General features: G+C 44.8%; 1 protein-coding gene and 1 long non-coding RNA gene across 5 annotated transcripts in view; one reads left to right on the forward strand and one right to left on the reverse strand.

Annotated features, from left to right (window-relative positions):
- Positions 1-20532, forward strand: part of PACSIN2 (protein kinase C and casein kinase substrate in neurons 2) — a 136824-nt gene that overhangs the window by 50872 nt on the left and 65420 nt on the right. Inside the window, exon 1 of one of the 4 annotated variants that reach the window (XM_077914229.1) lies at positions 225-374. The exons of the other annotated variants lie outside the window; for them this stretch is intronic. The gene's annotated coding sequence lies outside the window, so the exon portion shown is untranslated. Of the gene's footprint in view, positions 1-224; positions 375-20532 lie in introns of those variants that run through there. 4 annotated transcript variants of the gene reach the window in all.
- LOC144323591 (uncharacterized) lies at positions 4532-9377 on the reverse strand. The gene is made up of 3 exons (XR_013388994.1): positions 6761-9377; positions 5819-6059; positions 4532-5022 (listed from the first exon to the last, which is right to left on the reverse strand). It is a non-coding gene; the product is annotated as an uncharacterized LOC144323591 (long non-coding RNA).

Consider the following 20532-nt stretch of genomic DNA (forward strand, 5'->3'; position numbering starts at 1 on the left):
AGGACTTCTGTTCTCAGATCTGCTCTCTGACTTTATCTCAAATCCCAAGATTTCTGTTTGGCCCCTCTCTGAAAGGAAAGCGCTTTTGAAAAGAAAAAAAAAAAAAAAAGGAAAGCTCTTCTGTGATTCTGTGATGGTCCCAGCAGGCCTGGAGCAGAGGTCTGAGAACCTGGTGCCTGTTCGGTGCCTGCAGCAGTGTAGGGGACTGGCCTTATCTAGCTGCAAGGAGCCGGCAGCCAACAGGAAATGATGAAATGTGCTGGGAGAATTCGGCTGGGAGCTGGAGGTCAGACATACCAGCAGGGTTGGAAGGAGGCAGGTACGGAAGCTGATCTGCAAAGTGAGGCAGTGAAGCTGGCGTTTGACAGCAAAACGTGAGTGTGCTATTTAAGGCATATATTTCCTTTAAGGGAGACCTTTTTAAAAGCAGAGTTTTCATTGATTTTTTTTTTCTTCTGAAGAGTGTTTCTGAGTGTTTGATTTAGCAGAAATCTCACCTATTAAACACACTTAGTTTTAGAGCTCCTTGATGGAAATGTTCACTCAGTTCAATATTAACCGAACAGTGTGGAGTGTTTATCCAAAATGCTTTGAGAAAATGTCAGAGTAAATGTTTGATTTCCTTGGTAAATAGATTTTGGCCTAAACAAATGAAAGACGTGCTTTATAATTTTTACTCTGGTTTTAGAACATATATACATGTTTCATTCCTAAATAGATGGAATAAATTAGAAACTTTGGCATGGCTTAGGCCAGCTTACATACTTCGAGCTGTATTGTTTTCTTTCTGGGGAGCTAAATGAGTTACTTGAGTTAACTATTAATAGAGGGTTGGTTTCTTTTCCTACTGTCAGGCACTCTGTCTTTTACATGCTGCCATTTCCTTTCTTAAACAGCCAAATCTAACCTACAAACACGGAAATGGGACTCGGGAGAAAAAGCGAACAAATTAGCTTCTCCGGTTGACACTAATTGCTGTTTCATGGCCGTCTGCTCCAGACTCCCAGAATTAGCAAGTGGCTTTCTCCAAGGCCCCCTCTGCCTTCCTCCTCCGGCAGTTCTTTCTTATTCCTCTTTACAGCTGGACCCGGTGCCCTCTGCTCCGTCTGACTGCTGGTCACTAGACACTATGCTTTTATTTTTAGTAAATAGCAAAATGTAAAAGTTTTATTGTTCCAACAACTGAGAAGCCTTACGTGTGTATTTCTTGTTTCTTCTCTGGAAGTCATATTCTGGAATTGAAAAATTATGGTTCCTCTTCCCTCCTTTTTGTTTATGTAGTACTGTGCTTCTAATTAGAGTGTTTTTAAAAAATCCTGATACTTGAGTGATCCATCCACTAAGGGAATATGCTTTTGAATTATTGCTGTGAACATTTGAAAGGCAGTGTCATGGTCTTCCTTCTGTTTTCCAGAAAGTGCCATACCGGTACAGTCTATGCCACCTAGAGAAGTGTATTTTTCTTGTTAGGTTGTTACTGTATGATTTGTGTATTTCTGATACTTTTAGGTTGTGTTTTCTTGTTTTTTAGAAGTCCCTTGAATATGTGATATTTTTCTCAGACCTTAATGAGGTCCAGAGGTTTTGCCCTTGCTGTTGTAATTCTAAGTATCTCCTCAAATTCTTTGCTTCTTCATACTAAGGTATCTTACTGAATTCTAGATGAAATTTAAATGCTGCGTTTATAAAAATAATAGTCATAACTTCAGACTGAACATATCTTACAGGTCTGAGATTTATTCCAGTAGTAAGATTCATCCTCTCCTTACCCTCTTTCTTTTTATGCATCGTTATTGACTTGTCCAAGGTCACACAGCTTGTTGGTAGCTGAGCTTCTAGTCAATATTCTAGACTGGCTTCTGGGTCACCGGCCTTTCTTCTACCAGCTTTCTCCACATATTGTCTCACAATTAATAGGGCTTGGCTAAGAATGACTTTTTTCTTTGATGAATCCCATTTTCATTTGTTTGATTTTTCAAATATTCGGTTTTTCTGGAGTAACTTCCCTAAGTTAGTACCACTAGGCAAAGTATACAGTGAATTATCAGAAGCCCAAAGAAATTGACATTTCTCCCTCTGAGAGAGATTTTTTTTCTTAAAAAATAGAGTTCTCGACTATGTAAAGTTTTTCTTGCTTTGCCACTAAACCGTGCCTTACTCAGTTGTTACTGTTATAAGCATACCTCATTATATGATTACCTGCTAACTGAGAAATCCAAACTTAAACTCATAGCCATTACAAGAAATAGACCAAAGTACTTGGTTCTTTGAAAGAGGATTCTTTAGGATCAGAAAGAAAACCCTCAAGTCTGGGGGCATTTCAGTCCCTCTGAGGAAGTATCCACAGCATTAAGTCTGGACTGCCCAGGTTTTAGAATGTGGCAGACTTTAAAACAATACTCTATCATGTGAAAAAAAAAAAAAAAAGAGGGTAATGATTTAATATATGAAAGTGGAATTTATGCACAACTTTCCAGAATCAGTTAAAAATAGTCTCTCCTAAAAATTGATTTGACTTCTTCTGAAATTCAAGTCTGGGAATTAGACGCGAATAGAGGCCTGAGAGCAGTGGGTAGAGTCACTCTTCTTAGACCCTGATGTGGTGCCACTGTCCAGAGTCACTTTGAATTCCTTGCAGAGGTTCACAGAGTGGTAGTTACTTGTATTTTCTGAAGTATTTAAGAATATATGCCTTCAAGAATTTCAGAAAGAAGTACACTACAGGAAAACAGATATTTTCATAAACACTTTCATTGTATTTGAAATTGTGCTCAACAACTTTATACCTATTTTACTTTATATATATATTTAAAATTTATTTTTATTTATTTGAGAGAGAGCAGAGTGAGAGAACACGAGTGGAAGGGGAAAGGCAGAAGGGGAGAAGCAGGCTCCCTGCTCAGGGAGACTCAATCCCAGGACTCCGGAATCATAACCTGAGCTGAAGGCAGACGCTTAACCCGCTGAACCAACCAGGCACCCCCTTATTTTAATTTATAAAACTTAAGAACGAAGTAGCATATGTGATCAGTGTTTCTATGCAATAGGGTGGCACTGTGTCTTCCCTCCTGCAGCTCTGGCAGGCAGTTTTGTCATTAGCCTTGAAGAAGCTGCTGTTTTCGGTTGAAGAGCCAGATGACCACATCTGAAGGCCAAAGAAAGGGCAAATAGGGAGCAACTTGGTTCACTTCTCCCATAATTTAGTTATCTTTGTTTCCCAACTAGCATTTTATCTTTACTGTTATATTTTCAGTACATATTAAGCATAGAATAGTTTAACTGGCTTCCTTTTCTTAATATATAATTGACCTTCTTAATGTATATGTACGTATATGTGTAATTATGCATGTAAATATCTGTATACATAGGTATATAATTAGTATATGATTGCCCCAGTCAGTAAGTAATGCTTGATATTCCTCCTTGCCGCTTGCTTCTGCCTACATTAGTTTGGATTCTGGTGTGCCTGTGAATCTAAAGATGTGAAGGGGATATGGTACTGGCTTTACTGTAGACTGAGGAGGGTTAGGGCAGCTCCTGGGGTGCTTTTGGCCCTGAAGCCTCTCAGAGTTCATGCTGTTGGTGTCATCCAGGCCTTCCTCATTTCCATCTCTCTTCGGGGCTTCTCTCCAGGACAGCTTCTAGCCGTGGCCTTAGAATCTTCTCTTAAGGCCTTGAGAAAACTTTTGCCAGTATGCTGGCTAGATCCTAGATCCTAGAGCGAGGGAGAGGAGAGTGAGTGCACACGTGTGTGTGTGTGTGTGTGTGTGTGTGTGTGTGTGTGAGAGAGAGAGAGAGAGAGAGAGAGAGAGAGAGAGACTCCTTAGACTCTGTCGTTACTGAATCATAAGAAATGAATCTTTACGTGGACTAATGAAGCATATTGTTCTATTTTTGGTTAACTTAAAGAATCTAACAGGAAGTATTCTGAATTTAAAATGTGTGCCAATGGCCATCAGAGTATTAAGGGATAACAATAATCCTCTCCTCTCCTTCCCCCTTCCCCCCCTCCCCCTCTCCCCTCTCCCCTCTCCTCTCCTTCCACATGAAGCCTGTGCTGAATTTCATATTCAGTCTTGTTTCCCATCGGGGTTGTTCTGCAGTGGAACAGTTGTTAAGGGGGATCAGGGGAGAATGATTTTGCTTACTTGACAAGATGTTGATGTGGTTACAGGCTAAAACATTGAACTTCCCAGTTTGGAATTCTGTCTTTGTTTTCAGTATCGGTAGGGCTAGTATAGTGAGATAAATGAAGTACAAGGCAGTGTGTGGACAGCAAAGTGACCTCTGTATGGTTCTTTTCCACTATGATCTGACGCATAAAGAAAAAATAGCACAGGGCACAGTGGTCTGATGACCAAATACTTGTTGACCTGGAGAGCAGAAATGTTTTGTTAATTTCCCACCTGTGAGTGTGTTCAGCGCAGGTTCCTCTAGATCTGGCCTGTGCTGTGTGGAAGAACGTTATACGACAAGGCCCCAAGGCCATGCAGAGAAGGATCAGAGCCACTCGCGGAGAAGGCTTTGCATATTTCTTGTTCAATGCCAAGACATTATATTTATTCTTGGGCTCATCCAGTAGACTGCTAAGGTTGACGAGTGTGAGTTTAGGATAGTAGATGTTGTCCTAATGGCGAAAACTCACAGCAAGGCTCATATGTAGGCTGTGATCATCCTGGCACCTGACTGCTCGCACTGACAGATGTGCAGGCACCTGAGCAAGCTCTGTGCTTCTTTCCAACCATTCATTAGGTCACCTCCTGGAGGGACAGTTCACCAGGATGCTGGGTGGCTGGATTGGGTGATGTGCTCACTTACACCTGCTTATGTTCATACATTCAGTTTGCCCACTTGGCAGAGTCTCTTGTCCACTGAGTGTACCTCAGGTCTTGTGCCAGCCCTGGGGTCCATGATGGTCGAGACTCCGTTCTTACCCCTGAAGAGCTCATAGTCCAGTGGGGTAGAGACTTCTAAGTGCCAGGGTGACGAGTCTTCTCATAGAGCTGGAGGGACCTTATTCTGCTGTGGAGAATGGAGAAGGTTGGGGAAAATATCACAGTTTGGTAGTGGGTTTCAGAGAGAGGGGCCTGTTGGGCAGATGAGGGAGGCAGAGGACACAGTGTGTGCAGAGGCAGGGAGAGGGAGAGACTGTGCCGAACCTGGGAGTCTGACATGGCCAGACTGCAGCACACAAGTCGATGTGCTTCAGGTTCCTCTGACTTAGCAGGCCCAAACCAGTTCTTTTCCATCCTAAACCGGTTCTTTCTTCTGAACTGTTTCTCTTTGTGGCAGTTCCTATACCTTGCCTCCAGAATGAGGAATTTTTAATCCCTTTTCCTCCTCTGCACCTCCATTCCTGGCATAATCACTTGCTGTGTCCTCTGTTCTTCCTGAACATTGCTCCTCTGTCCTGGTCTCTGAACCATTTCTCTTTCTCTCTATCCTCTAGAGCTGCCCTGGCCAGTATAGCAGCCACTGAGCACATGTAGCTATTTATATTAAAATGAATGAAAAGTCAGATTAAAAAGACAGTTCCTCAGTTGTACTAGCTGCCGTTCAAGTATTTTGTAGCTGGTGGCTGGTCTGTTGGACAGCCCAGGTCTAGAGGCCTGATGGTGTGTTCTTCACTCTCCATTGGAGGGAGCTTTCCCTCCTGGACTGTGACCAGGTCCCTCCCCATGACCTTCCCCAGGAGCCCAAACCCCTGGTGTGGCCCTCAAGGGGTTTTGCCTGCTGGCACCTGTTTTACCTCCTGGTATCTAGCTCTTCTCTCTCCTGCACACCCCCCCCCCTTCTTGATCCTTTCATACGTTTTTACCTTAGTGCCTGCTACACTTTCTCTCTCCAGAATATCATTCCCTGCCTGGGCATTCCTGTGCAGGCTGCAGATTTAGCGCCCGGCTCTCTCCCTGGCTTTCTTCAGGTTGGTCTCATTTTTCTCTTTGTACTCCAGCTTACTTGTAATCACATGGTGGTACTTGTCTCTTAGAGAGTACCGACAGGTGCTTATCCTTTGGTGTCGTGGTTTGTCTCTCTCTGTGGCAGGCGTGCTGGTTAGGCTGTGGGGACACATAGATTTAATTTCAAAACCAACCCTTTACTTGCCAGGTAGCTTTGGGAAAGATATTTAACTCATATTCTCTGAGTTTCAGTTTCTTCATCTGTAAAATAAGTCTGGTATTTTCCTTGTGTTAAATGAAACCAAATGCTTAGAGCTCCTGCCTGTGCTCTGATGGCTATTGCGTTGTAGCTGAGCCATCACTCTAGAGTCATCCTGGTACCTGTCGGCCATGTGAAAGCCGCATTATCTACAAATAATGATATTTTGTTTCTTTTCTAATTCTTGTACCTTTTACTGATTTTTCTTCTTGCATTGGCCAGTACCTGCAGTACAGTTTGAATAGAAAAGGTGGTAAGAAGCAGCCTTTTCTTGTTCCTGTGCTATTTGCTACAGTTCTGGTGAGTTGTTTTGTTGGTCTTTGGTTTTGCTTGAGATCCATCATGCCCCCCGCCTCCATTGCATTTATTTTCTCTCTCTCTTTTTTAGTCTAGAAGTTAAATTCTCTGTCTAGCCCTTTAGTGGTTATGCCCCAAATGTCTTTTCTGTCTCCTCTCTGAAGGATTTAAAACATTTTAATTCCACACCCCTCCCAACTTATCCTGGATTTCTTTTTTGAATTTTAAAATCCTAAAAATTAGATACTGTGTTTCATATAATCAATGTTTATATGTCATTGTATTTACCCTTATATTTGCTTACCATTTTTTCTTGTGCTTCAAACTTTCCCTCTGAGATCATTTCTTTTTGCCTGAAATAGATCCTTTAGAATTTTTTCCCTGTGATGTCTTTGGAGGGTGGTGGTGGTGGTATCTATTTTATCTGTTTGAAAATCTCAAGTTCTTATTAAAAACTAGTTTTGCTGAGTATGGAATTCTGAGATGGCAAATATTGTTGCTCAGCATGTAGAATATATCACTGCAGTGTCTTCTGGTGTTCATTGTTGCTCTTGGTCCAGTTATCATTCTTTTTGGTCTTTTCTCTTTGGCTGCTCTTATGACCTTTCCTGTGCCTTTGAGGTTCTAAAGTTTTACTTTAATTTATCTTGGCATGCTCTTGCTTTTTTTTTTTTAATTTTTATTTATTTATGATAGTCACAGAGAGAGGCGCAGAGACACAGGCAGAGGGAGAAGCAGGCTCCATGCACCGGGAGCCCGATGTGGGATTCGATCCCGGGTCTCCAGGATCACGCCCTGGGCCAAAGGCAGGTGCCAAACTACTGCGCCACCCAGGGATCCCTGGCTCTTGCTTTCTTTCTAAAATCTTGCTTGAATTCATTGGGCTTCTTTGATCTGTGGTTTTGTGTCTTTCAGCATGCTGAAAATGGTCTTTAAAGATTGCTTCTTACCCATCCTTAATGTTACCTCCTTCTGGAAGTTTCTTAGATGTAAGTTAGGCTTCACTGTTTTTCCCAAGTCTTTAATCTTTTATATTTTCTTTCTTTGTCTCTCCTTGTTACCTGAGAGAAAAAGCTGACTTATCTACTTATATTCCTTCTTTAAATTTACCTTTTTGTTGTCTTTAGATTCCTTTATGATAATTTAGAGTATAATAGAGTGATGTAATTATATTTTATTCAGCTTTTAAAATTTTTCAGTGGGAGACACATTAAGATACCTGGTTTACCTAGCTGCTGGAAACAGAAGTCTGTTCTGTCATAGTGTATGTTTGTGTCAGAGCCTAGCACATTCCATGACTCATTCATTCCAGACGTGTTTATTTTGCTCCTATTGTGCATCACTGCTAAGGATGCAGGGATGAACTCAACACAGTTCTTGTTCTTCAGGAGCTTCTGTTCTTGTGGGTGGTGAGAGACAGTATATAAATACATAATTTGTCATGGGAAGCTGAGTATTATTTAAAAAATAAAACATCTTTTGGGGGCTGATGTGTCAGAGAAATGGGGACAGGTTAAGCTTTTTAAAGAAGGTGGTATGTGATGATGATGTGAGGGAGCAAAGTCTGCAGACCCTGGAGGAGGGGTGTTCCTGGCAGAGAGGAAGCAGGTGTGAAAGTAGGCCTAAACCTGGTGCATTTAGAGGCCCACGGGAAGGTCACTGTAGCTGGAGGAGCCAGGGCTAAGGGTTGGAATGAGCCAACACTGAAGCTAGGAGCTGGGGCCAGATCACATGGGACCTTGTAGGTCAGAGTGAGGAGTGTAGATTAGTAATTAGTGTTTTTCAGCATACTGAAAGATAAAACTATTGGCAAGTTTGGTGGCTTGACCCAGGGTAGCTAAAGCAGAGATGATGTGAGGTGGCTACACTCTAGCTTTGTTTCAAGGTGGAGCTGATGTAGCGTGTGAGGGAAGGAGAGGCATCAGGGGTGGCATGGGGGCATTTGTCCTAAGCAGCTGTGTGGGTGATGGAGCTCTTTACTGAAAAAGAAATACTGGATAGGATCCTGTCTGGAGGATGGAGGAGCCAGTGCTGAGTTTTGGGCAGAGAGTCACAAGACCATCCAGTAACTGGTGTGCAGAGAAGAGGGAAGAGTGCGGAGGCCTGGGCCCTTTGGGCTTTATAATGGTGAAGGTGCTGCTGGACGGGGTTGGAAGGTGTATGGGCACCTGTACTGAGTGACTATAAGTGATACACACGGACACGAAGATAAAGGACATGGATTCCTTTACCAGAAATCTTGGATTTCGTGCTTATGGATGTTACAGAAGGGGCCTAGGGCACTGCCTTGTTTTCCTTTTGAATTTTCAAGGGACCTAACCAGTATTCTTAGGACCAAAAAATTAAATACATATATGCAAAAAAGAAAACCCCCAAACTCACATATTGCCATCTAGAGAGGGTGAATAAAGTTCCCATTTACTTGAATATTTGCTCAAGTGTCTCCCCCTGAGGGAAGACCCTTCACTGACCACCATCCTGTCTGTGCTAGCCCCCAACACTCTGTCCCTACTGGCTTTATGGCCTAGCCCAGCCCTCAGCACCGCCAGCTGTGACATTTCTGTCCTGGTCTGTTTGCAAGTCCTCCAGGCCCTAGAACGTCCGTGATGACTTTCTCACCCCGTTTGCCCCTGTGCCCCATGTGCCCTGTGCCTGGCATGTCAGAACCCCTCATTACACTTTGCTGAATGAAGCAGTTCACATTTTGGTACATAGCCTCCTGGACTGTTCTTCTGCATAATCACCCATTCTTAAATCTGTATTTTTAAATAAGCTAAAGTGGTCAGTGATTTAGACCTCAGGTGCTGCAGCAAAGCACGACCTGTGCCCTGGTGGGCATCTGGTGCTGTCTCTAGTCTGCATCCAGCCTCTCGGAGCAGCTCCTGAGCCTGGGCTGTGGTTGGAGCACCTCATCCTCTCACCTGGCTTCAGGCTGCAGGCGTCCCCCTTCTAAACCCCCCTCCTGCTTGCCTCTCCACTGTCCTCTACCCTCTGTCCTCCCTGTCCCCTAAGCAAGTGTGAGCTTGTATTCTCTTTTTGGCTGTATTGTGAACTCCTGGGCTGCAGGGCTGGGTCTTATTACGAACTTCACTTTGCTCCCTTCTGCCAGCTCTTAGCAAGGTTTCTGGCATTCAGAAAGTCAATGTTTAAAAAAAGAAAAGGAAAAAGTAAAAAAAAAAAAAAAAAAAAAGTAAAAGGGATAAGTTTTATACAAAAAAATTATACAAATCTATTTGATTTAATCTAATTTTGCTGAGTTTATCAGAATAAATTACATATTTTATTGAAAATGTTTAAAAATTTGGTACACAGGCTATTTCTTGAGCTAGCCAAACTGACAAATATTTTTTTAAGGATAGGCTCTTTGAAAATCCTTTTGGATGGAGCACCGGGGTGGCTCAGTGGTTGAGTATCTGCTTTTGGCTCAGGTTCGGATCCCGGGATCCTAGAATCAAGTCCGTCATCAGGCTCCTCACATGGAGCCTGCTTCTCCCTCTGCCTGTGTCTCTGCCTCTCTCTCTGTGTCTCTTATGAATAAATAAATCTAAAAAATAAAATCAAATCTTAGAAAGTCCTTTTGGAAGCTTCCCTTTGATTTTACTTCCCCCAGCTCCAAAGCATATAATCAGTTGCTCCTCACAATCCTGTCAGTTTGTCACACCAGGTCCAACCTGGCCCTGAATCTTTCTCTGGAGCAGAATGCTTTGGCTTGGGGCCTTGTACCTTTGAATGAAACGGAAGATTGTGTTGACAAAGTGGCACCATAGTTGAGTGCGTAATAGTTACAAACCAAATCCTTTTGTGTTTTGAATGACCTTTTTTATTTTTTTTAAACTTCAAAGGCACATATTCACAGCACTGCTTGAGAAGTACTTGAGCAGTTTGTTTCCTGGCGGCTCTGATGAGCGTGAGGTCTCATCAGTGATCTCCCACCTGCGCTCGCACCAGGAGGAAGGAGCTACTTTTCATTGCACGGAGAGCAGCAGCGCGGGGCAGACGTCACTTCTTGGAGTGTCATGAGTGACTCAGGCTTGGGACCTGGATAGCGTGACCTTTGGCACCCTGCCATTCTTTGGCAATGATCTTTCTCTTCTTCAAAGCCATAGCCCTGTCCCAGGGCTTGGCCGCAGAGCCTGTGTGCTCCTGGGCCACAGTCTGTATCTCCTCTGCCTGGAGCGCCCTTGCCTACTCTCCAGCTGGTGAATCCCCACTTGGGCTGTCAGCCCCGTGCCCCTGGGTGGCCCCTTCTGGGTGGTCCCACAGAGTTTTGTGCAGCACTTGGCGCTTGGTGGAGGTTTCTCCTGGCACTTGGCGCTCTGGTGGAGGTTAAGTGTCCATCAAGCCTGTGAGCAGGAGGATGCCTCCGTGTCGCGTCTGATGTCTTTGGCTGAGACTGGCCCCCAGTCGCCCTCACTGTGGCGGCCCGCTGTCATCCAAGACCCCCGTGCTGGCACTGTGCCAGGACACAGACAAAGGCCATTTGATCCTCACAGCCTTGAAGACAGATTGGATTCCATGTTACAGAGCAACAGTATCAATCACAGACCTCTTAAGTATTTTGCCAGGGGTGGCTGGGCCATTAAGGGGTCGTGCCAGAGCGCCTCGTGAAGAATTCTAGACGCAGGTTTCAGAGGCCTTCTAGATGTGCGCATCCGGGTATGCTGCGTGCTTCTCACCTGCTGTCCTCAGTTTGCAGGTGGGCTGCGGCCCCTCTCGAGAGCAGATGGTGTGCTCGGTCCGACATGGGGCCGCCGCTCTACACAGGAAAAGAGGCAGCGGGGAACTGCCCACAGAGGCCCTTTGTATGACAGGAAGTCCCACTTGTAGAAGGGGCTGCCTCAAAGTGGAGGGGCTGAAAGAAGCCAAGTGGTTGACCTGAGGCCACTGTGACTCATGCGTGTTGTTAATAATGCCCTTTGTTGAATCTTGGGAACCTGCTTCAGCAGACCTCGGAGGCGGCCTGTAACCTCCTGCTCCCGGCGGGCAGTGCACTCCTCTTCCTCTCTTTTCCTATCATGTCTGTCCTTGGTGAATGCCCCCATTTTCTTGCCTGAACAAAGGACAACCTCCTGACCCATTCTGTATTTTTTCCTTCTGCTTTCGCCGGAAGACTCTTTCTGGCTCATCTGGGACTACGTTACTTTTCCTTTTTAGGATTTAAGTAGGTCTCTTGAGTTGTAAAACTTGCAGCTCAAGGAAGAAGTATCCCACTGGGCAAGTGCTTCTGACTGAGAGAAGGAATTTTCGGGGAGTGTTTGATGTGGCTCCTCAAAGATTAGTGCAGGGAGAGTGGGGCTGCACTCTCAGTCTCAGAGAGTCTTGGGTAAGGATGAAATGAGGGTACCCAAATCGACAGCCCGGTTCCCTGGAACTTCATCGCACACATCTTCTTCTATACCTGTGGCCATCTGTCACCTGTTAGGTGGTACCCTTAGGATGTAAGGACACCCTGAAGTCATTGGGGGAACTGGTGGCGGTGATGAGTTGATGTGTCCTTGTGTGCTCTCCAGCTCTGACCACCAGTGGGATGTGAGACGAGCCGCAGGCTTCCAGGAGGGTTTGTGTGCGTGTGTGTAAAATCCCACTTGTGTGAAGGCGTTCTCTGGTTATGTTGTAATAACACCGCTTTGGTTTTTGGCAGGCAGTTTTATGTGTTGTGGTGTGTCTGGGGCTCTTTGCTGGGTTGACATGGTGGCAAATCAATGAGCGCTTGTTCTTTAGTCCCTTAAAATGAGTCTTTGTTGAATGTGACTGCCTGGGCAGTCGGTCTAGAATGCTTACCCTCGTGAGGCAGAAGCCACATCTGTTGAACGTGTTTAATCCTGGGTAACAGATACTGTCTTGAGATTTTGGTGACCTCGGATCATCACCCTCTTCCACATTTATGGTGGTAGAAAAATCAGAACTGCGAAGACCTTTATCATCTAGCTCACCACCTCCATGTTGTGGAGGAGGGACAAGTGTCAGGAGGGTCTGAGTGGGACAGATCCACAGATGACTAGAGCTCCCTCCCCAGTCATGGGATGCTACCTGGGGCAAGTGATTCAGTGGCTCAGCCTGTGTTTGACTGTGTGTGCAATGAGGCCTCCTGTAGACTTGATGTATGAGGGGCCACGTGTGGAATGGCCCAGAGTGTGGTAGATACAATGTGTTACTCCCGTCACCATGTCAGGAGCCAGGAGGGACCTGAGATGTGTGCTGAATTCTGGCACAGGGTGTCAGACCTGCCCCGGCAAGTCCTTAGACTTTATTATCTTTGTCCATTCTTCATCCTTGGACTGCTGTGGACTTGGGGAACTTGTACTTTTGGCTGCCCTGCCCTGGATTATGTTATATACATTACTTATGTGTCCCACTCGGTCCAAACATTTAAACTGGCACCGCAGGTTGTCAGCTGTGGCCAAGTGAGCATAGCGTGACTCGAACGCAGTGGAAATGGTGAGGCTGGAGGGGGCTGGTTGTTGAAGCTGGGAGGCCCTGCTGGCCACGCTAACTCGTCTTGGAGGGGATTCCAAGTTGCAGCATAACCTAATCTTCCAAAAGGCATGTTAGCAGCTGCGGCAGCATCATGGAGGATGAAAGGAAGGGGCACTAGACTTGTAGGCTGTTAGTGGTCTAGGCAAAAGCGGGTGATGGCCTTACCAAAGATAGCCACTGTTGTGGGAATGGGTGAAGCAAGAGGATTCAGGAGGGACTAGTGTTGTCAGCTCTTGGAAACTGATTTCATGTGGTAGGGTCAGTAGGGAGTTGGGTTTGGGAAGAAAAGGAGTTTCCACCTTGAGCAGTTGGATGAGTGTTGGGACCATTTCCTAATGTGGGAAACCCTAGGGCTGGAGTGGGCTCAGGGAGGGTAGGAAATTGTTTGCAAAGACTGTGTGAAATGGCTCAGCAGAGGTGTCTGGAAGGCAGTTGAATACATGAGTCTGGACTTTTGGGCCAGAGACTCAGATCAGGGGACATGATACGATATGTGGGAATAGAAGAGCTTCTTAGGTAACATGTGCTGCTAGAGAGTAGGGCCTGAGTCAGAACCCTGGGGAATGGCAACATCTAAGGCCCGGGCAGAAGAAAGGAAGAAAAAGCAGGAGGGGCAGTGTTGTGAACACTGGGGGTGTGATTGTAGAAGGAGAACACGGGGGTAGGGAGGAGAGGGTAAGGATACCAAGAAGACCTGAATCTGCAGCCTGACACGGGAATGGCCTTTGCTCTCTAGTCTGATTAGTCCCGTCAGAGATGGGAGAAGAAGCTGCAGGAGATGTATGGTCAGCTCTGGTAGGAAGCTTGGCTGTGAGGGGTGAATGGGGGAGTGAGGTCCAGCGGCAGGAGGAGGAGGCAGGATGAGGGCCCAGCCTTAGACGGGGTGGGGGTGGGGGTGGCGGGGCCAGCCAGTGGGCGCAGATGCCTCTGAGGGGTAGCAAGAAGCGTCGGGCCTTCTGACCGACCACCTGCCAGTGTTCTGCGAGAGGGAAGGGAGGCAGCCAGGGAGAAGGTCTGCAGGAGCCTGTGGAGAGAGCTGGGGAGAGCTGCCTGGAGGAGGCAGTGACGAGGACCCCCGCCCCCCACCCTGAGGAGGTGTGACTTCCAGGCTGCTCAGGGCTGGAGGCAGGGTGATGGGTTGAGGGTGGTGTTACCACCGGGCAGGTGACGTCTCTGGTTCCCGTGGTGCCGTGAGGGTAAGAGGGTTGAAGACAGGGCGCCGGCCAGCCCAGGACAGAGGAAAGAGGAGGTGTGGAAATGGGGAGGATTTGAAAGATGAAAGACGACTAGGTATTACTGCCCCCTGAATTTCTGTTGAGTTTTCCCATTAACATGAATCCTAGTCCAAAGGAAGAAGCATGGTTTTTACAGTTATGGAGGGAGGTTCTATGGTTACAAGTAGGAGTCAATTGAAAGTAAACACTGGGGAGTAAACATTGAGAAAGTGTCTGGGCATCTGAATGATGAAAACTTTATTGTGTGCCCACTACTCTGCTAGGCACTTTGGCACCTACAAAACAAATGAGGCTGTTAAACACCTCCCAAGGGCCCGCCCGATCTGCCTCTCCCTCTAAGTGTCGCTGACCGGTGGCCCGCCAGCCTCTCCTTGAACTTAAGCGACGACACTTCCTGAGGATTCCTTCCTGGTATTGGAGAGCTTGAATTTTAGTGAGTTTTTCTTTGTGTAAAGTCATGATCCCTCCCCTTGAAACGTGGATCCAGGTTTGTTATGTGAAGGAACAATATTTCTCTTTCCCCAGCACAAATACATATCTCTTAAAAAGTGCACATGCTAAAGTTGTTTCACAGAAACAAGGCACTCAGCTCCATCACCACGTGGTCTCATCCCTGTCACCCCTGACTTGATTATTTGTTGGTTTAGACATTTAGTCACTTTGCAAATATTTGAACGTCTACTTCATGCTAAGCAGTGGGGTTACAAAGATTAAAACACAGAATTCTTGGCTTTAAGGTTTATATGTAATAAATGTCTCTGCTCAGTTTTTTCCCTTATACCCAGTTTCAAACATAAAATGATTTACCTGCTTGCCCTTTAAAATGGCTATGTGGTATCCACTCTGTCCATTCACCATTGTTTTCTCAGTTTGTGAGCATTGACTTGTCTCTAGTCTGCTGTTATAAATATCACTGGGATGAACATTTTGTTCAAGCTATTTTTTTCTTTGAGTTTATTTGCTTGGGGCATATTCCCCAGAGTGGGACCGCTGGGCCAAAGGTTGATAACTCCCTTGTTCTGTATTTCCAGATTTTTCCATGAAGCCTATCAGCCATGTTAGAGTACATTCTATTTTCCTATACCCCACCCAAACTGGCATTGTCCTGTTTTCTTATTTTTATAAGTTATTTCTGTTTTTTTTAAAAGTTGTGCTTTTTTCCCCCTACACAGTAATTTGTTGTGCCAGATTTGGCTAAGTTATGCTGCAGTAACAAGCGAAACCCAAATCTCAGACTTACATAATAAAAATGTCTTATTCTCTCTCTGCATATCCCTTGTGGGGTGTTGGGGGTGCCATTTTGCACAGTCACGTTGGGACCAGGACGATTCAGGAGATTTCCCCATTCCTATAGCTGCAGTGTGATCCTTCCCAGTGGATGACAGCCAGGAAAGAGAGGGCTGGGTACTTTGAATAGGCTTTTCACTAGGTATGTGGCCTGGCTTAGCAGATGGAACTTCTGTGAGCATTCCTGTCTGTGTCCCAGCAGTCTTTTTTCCTTTGTGCACATTTCTGACAACTTCCTTGTGTGTGGGGTTAGGATCCTTGGTCTTCATAGGAGTCCTTAATATATTCTCAGTAATAAGATTTTTATCAGTTGTGTTGAATCCATTTTTCTTTGCTTTTTACCTTACATTTTATCGTGCAGAGGTTTAAGTAATTGCATAAGTCTTGGGCACATCCATCTTTTTTTTTCTTTTATTTCTTTAATATCACAAATTTATTTTCTCTTTCTTGGCACCGTGCCCAACATGGGGCTTGAACTCATGACCCGGACATTAAGAGTTGCACACTATACCTAATGAGCCAGCGACGCGCCCCTACAAGTTTATCATCTTCTTAAAGCCAGAGAATAAGCTAATTCTTTGAGTTGCTTAAAATAGACATTTTGCCTCCAAATGACACTTCACCTCCTCCAAATATATATAATGTCAGGTGGTTTTAACTAAGTTAACTTTGGTCCTTGGTGATACTTATTCTGTAACATGAAAGAAATCTGAGCACAACAGTGCAAAACCTCCTCATGATTTAAAAAAAAAACAAAAAAACACTGAACAGAGTAGGAATAGAGGGGAGCTTCATTGGCCTGATAAAGGGCATGAATGAGAACTCATTAGGTTTGGAAAGAAAAGACTGAAAGGACAAGGATGTCTACTCTCATCACCTCTGTTCACATTACCCTGGAGGCTCTACCTAGGGAAATGGAGCAAGAAAAAGAAATAAAAGACATATAAATTGTAAAGAAAAAAATAAAGCTATCTCTGTTTGCAGATGTCATGTTCTTGTGTATAGAAAACCCTAAGGAATTCACTAAAAAACTAGTAGAACTAATATCTGTGTTCAACACAGTTGCAGGATATAAGATCAATTTATAAAAATAATGGTATTGCTATACATTAGCAATGGATAATCCAAAGAATTACAAGACTCATATACTGGAAACTGCAAAGTATTGTAGAGAGAAATTAAATGTGACCTAAATAATGGAAAGATATCCCACATCCAGGGACTGAAAGACTTGATGTTGTTAAAATGGCACTACTCCCCAAGTTGATTTACAGTTTTGATGTGATTCCTATCAAAAATCTCAATTGCCACCTCTTCCCCCTTTTTGGTAGAAATTGACATGCTGATTCTGAAATTCTTATGGAAATATAAGGTATCCAGAATAGTCCAAATAATTTTGAAAAAGTAGAACAAAATTGAAATATTCATACTTCCTCATTTCAAAAATTTCTACAAATCTATAATATATAAGACAGTGTGGTATTGGCATATAGGGTAGACATATAGATCAGTGGGAGAGAATTGAGAGAACAGAGTTCAACTCTTACATTCATATGGTCACTTGATTTTGGATGAGGCCAGCAAGCCAATTGAATGGGGGAAAGAACAGTCTTTCGACAGATAGTGCCGGGACAACTTGATATCTACGTGTAAAAGAATGAATTTGGACCCTTACCTCATACCAAATACAAAATTTAGTTCTAAATAAATCAGAGACCTCAATGGAAGAGCTAAATCTATGAAACTTTTAGAAGAAAGCAGGCACAAATCTTCTTCCCCTTGGATTGGGCAGTGGTTTCTGAGATATGACACCAAAACACAAGGGAAAAAAATAGATAAATTGGACTTTATCAAAATTAAAAACTTGTGTGCTTCAAAGATACCAAGAGAGTGAAAAGACAGCTCACAGAATGGCAGAAAATGTTTTCAAATCCTGTATCTGGTAGACAGAACAGATATGTAAAGAACTGGATTAAAACCCAGCAATGAAAGGACAAATAACCCAATTAAGGGCAAAGGATCTGAATAGACACTTCTCCAGAGTTGGTATACAAATAGTCAAAAAAGCACATTAGTCATTAGGGAAATGCCGATTGAAACCGCATTGGGATGTTACTTAACCCCCATTAGGATGTCTGTAATAATAAAGGCAGCCACTGACTAGTGCTGGTGAGGATGTGGAGACATCTGACCCTAGCCACAGCTGAGGGGTAGTGGGGGTATAAAATGGCACAGCTGCCTCGTGGAACAGTCTGGCTGGCTGTTGGAAATAACTTTTGAAAACAGTTCCTCATGAAGCTGGAGAGTTGCGATATGACCCTGCAAGTTCGACTCCTAGATACTACCTGAAAGAAGTGAAGACATATGTCCAAACACAAGAGTTTTGCATAAATGCTCACAGCAGCATTTATAATAGCCCCAAAGTGGAAACAACCCAAATGTCCATCAGCTTGGATGGCGCAGTATTTCGTGATAAAAAGGAACAAAGTACTGGTATGTGCTATGGCATGGATGGACCTCGAAAGCATTGTGCTGAGTGAAAGAGGCGGTCATAAGAGATCACATGCTGCAGGATTCCACTGATGGGAAATGTCGAGAATAGGCAAATCCAGAGAGACAGTAAGTAGGTGAGTGGTTGCCTGGGGCTGGAGGTGCAGGGATGGGGTGACTGCCAGAGGGTATAGAGTTTCTTTTTGGGGTGATGAAATGTTTTAAAACTGACTTTGGTGATGGTTGCACAGCTCTGAACACATGAAAAAAATCACTGTGTACTCTAAATGGGCAAATTGTCTCTCGATTTAAAATAGGAAAATTTTCCTGTTAAAAAATAGCAAAATTCCAACTTCTTAAACCATTGGCCCTCCCACAGCCTCTTTAGGCCAAATGATATTATTCCTTTGTGTGTTCCTGAGATAAAAACTTTGTTGACCCTCCTAAGTTGTGACTTCCAGGATTAAAAAACAAAGCACCAAGGTACAGGAGGAGGAGGCAGAGGCAGAGGATGCTGGCATGAAGGGGAGGGACTGGGAGCAGAGAAGACCAGGGCCTGGCAGGTGCTCCATCTCCAGGGCCTGCTAGTCTCCCTGTGTTCAGAGCAAGGCTAACGTTCTGGTGGCACCACTTGCTGCCTTACCCGCTGACCTTGGTGACTCCGCTTCTGTCCTCCTCCCTTCCCACATCTGTTTAAGGAGGAGTGGATGTCAGAGAGTGCCTGCAGGGCTGCGGGTGCCTGTGTGTCACCTGTATTCTCACCTCCAGGAGCCTGGCTCACTCAGCACACGCATAGGCTTGTTGACCCTCTTCTGTGCAGCTCCTGAATTTCAAGGGGGAGAAGAGATGGGCTTACCCTTGAGCAGCTCATAGTCTGATGATTTACTCTGCAGGGTGTCTTCTTCCTTCATTGCACAGAAAGCTAAAAATCTGTTTTTGCAGTAAGCTGCTCTCTGAATTAGCGAGCAGTTAAGAAGGAATTTGGGTTTTTATGCCAGCGCTCTTGCCTTTTGGTGCTGGTTTTGACTGTGTCATAGATGACTGTGTAATAGGCAGGCAGCATGTGTGGGGCTAATCACAAGCATTGGCCTCCTAGAGCCTCATTGCCCCGGAGGAGATCCCCTGCTGCAGGGTACACTGTGCATGTGCCAGGGGAGAGAGCCCCACTTGAGAAATCTAGTAATCGTGTCTGGTAGAGCACTCCCATATTCTGCAGTTTATCAGACGCCTGGTAGATGCAGATGCCACTACAATGCCAACTTGCAAGAAGTCAGGAGCTTTAGCTTGTTCATTGTGATCTCACATCCCTGTAACATGGTAGGTCTCGAGATCTGTTTATTAGTGAATGACTGGGTGAGTAGAGGGACCGATGGCGAGATACAGTGACATCGTTTGTACGAGGGTCGGTAACTGTCCCTCAGTCCTCCCAGAGCTGGGCAGGGCAGGGAGCAGATGCTGAGGCTGCACAGGTAAAAGCCACCACTGTGAGCACTGGAATTGGAGCTCCCGCACCCTGGTCTCCTGTACAATCCAGGCCCACTCCAGCCCAGAGCACAAAAGTGGTTATGTTTCTCATCAAAGGGTTTGCACCGTGGGAGTGTGTCCTGGCCCTGCTGAGTGTTGGCCCTTGTGGGGATCGTGGGGAGGGGAGAGGCTGGAGTCTGCCTAGGCCTGCTTCAAATAATTTTTCTTTCAAATCTTGGGACTCTGTACATGTTCTTGAACCACTGTTTGTATTCTCACATTAATATCAGATTTGCAAATGTGTCATTTTTGTCCTTTTTAAAGTAACTTTTTTATTTTTATTTTATTTTATTTTTTTTTATTTTTTTTTTTTAACTTTTTTATTTTTAAAACTGTGGAACACCAAGTCAGTATTTAGCTTTGGGAGATTTTCAGTCTGAGTCTCCACATTCCCAGGGTGCCTGCCAGCAGAGGGAAGTCTCACAAGTATGACTGCAAAAAATCAGTCCTAGGCACAGACCCGTCCGCTGATGTGTTTCCATCGCATGAGAAAAATGAGTTTAGGGGCATGGCTAAGTGCTTTTGGCTCCAGCTCCTCCTTACATTGGGTGAACTAACGGCTGATGGGCTGTACTGAGACCACGTGACTTTGGGTCTTGCCTCCCTTTGCTGCCGATTCTCATAACCTGGGACTGTTTCTACCTAGAACCGAAAGAGCCAGAGGAGCTGACAATGACCAGGGAGGAGGGGTGGCCATCCACTTGTTTTCTTTGAGGAATTAGCATGTAAAAGACACCAGGGGTAAAGCATAGTCATTTTAAGAGTGACTACAGGACTCCAAGTCCAGAGTTTTGAAATGCTAGTTTCTCACATAGAGAAGTCTATCATCTCTAATTGATCAAGATCTAGTTCAGACGGTATGTTCTCTCTCCCTTTGTCTTCCCTTCACCTGTGATCCGGTCTGTCTTTCTGTCTCTCTTTTTAAGATTTATTTATTTTAGAGAGAGAGAGAGAGAGAGAGAGGATCTGAAACAGACTCTGTGGTGAGTATACAGCCTGACTTAGGGCTTGATCCCAGGACCCTGAGATCTTGGCCTGAGCCGAAACCAAGAAATCGGCCTCT

This window comes from Canis aureus, chromosome 11 (genome assembly GCF_053574225.1).
Source record: "Canis aureus isolate CA01 chromosome 11, VMU_Caureus_v.1.0, whole genome shotgun sequence".
Taxonomy (NCBI): domain Eukaryota; kingdom Metazoa; phylum Chordata; class Mammalia; order Carnivora; family Canidae; genus Canis; species Canis aureus.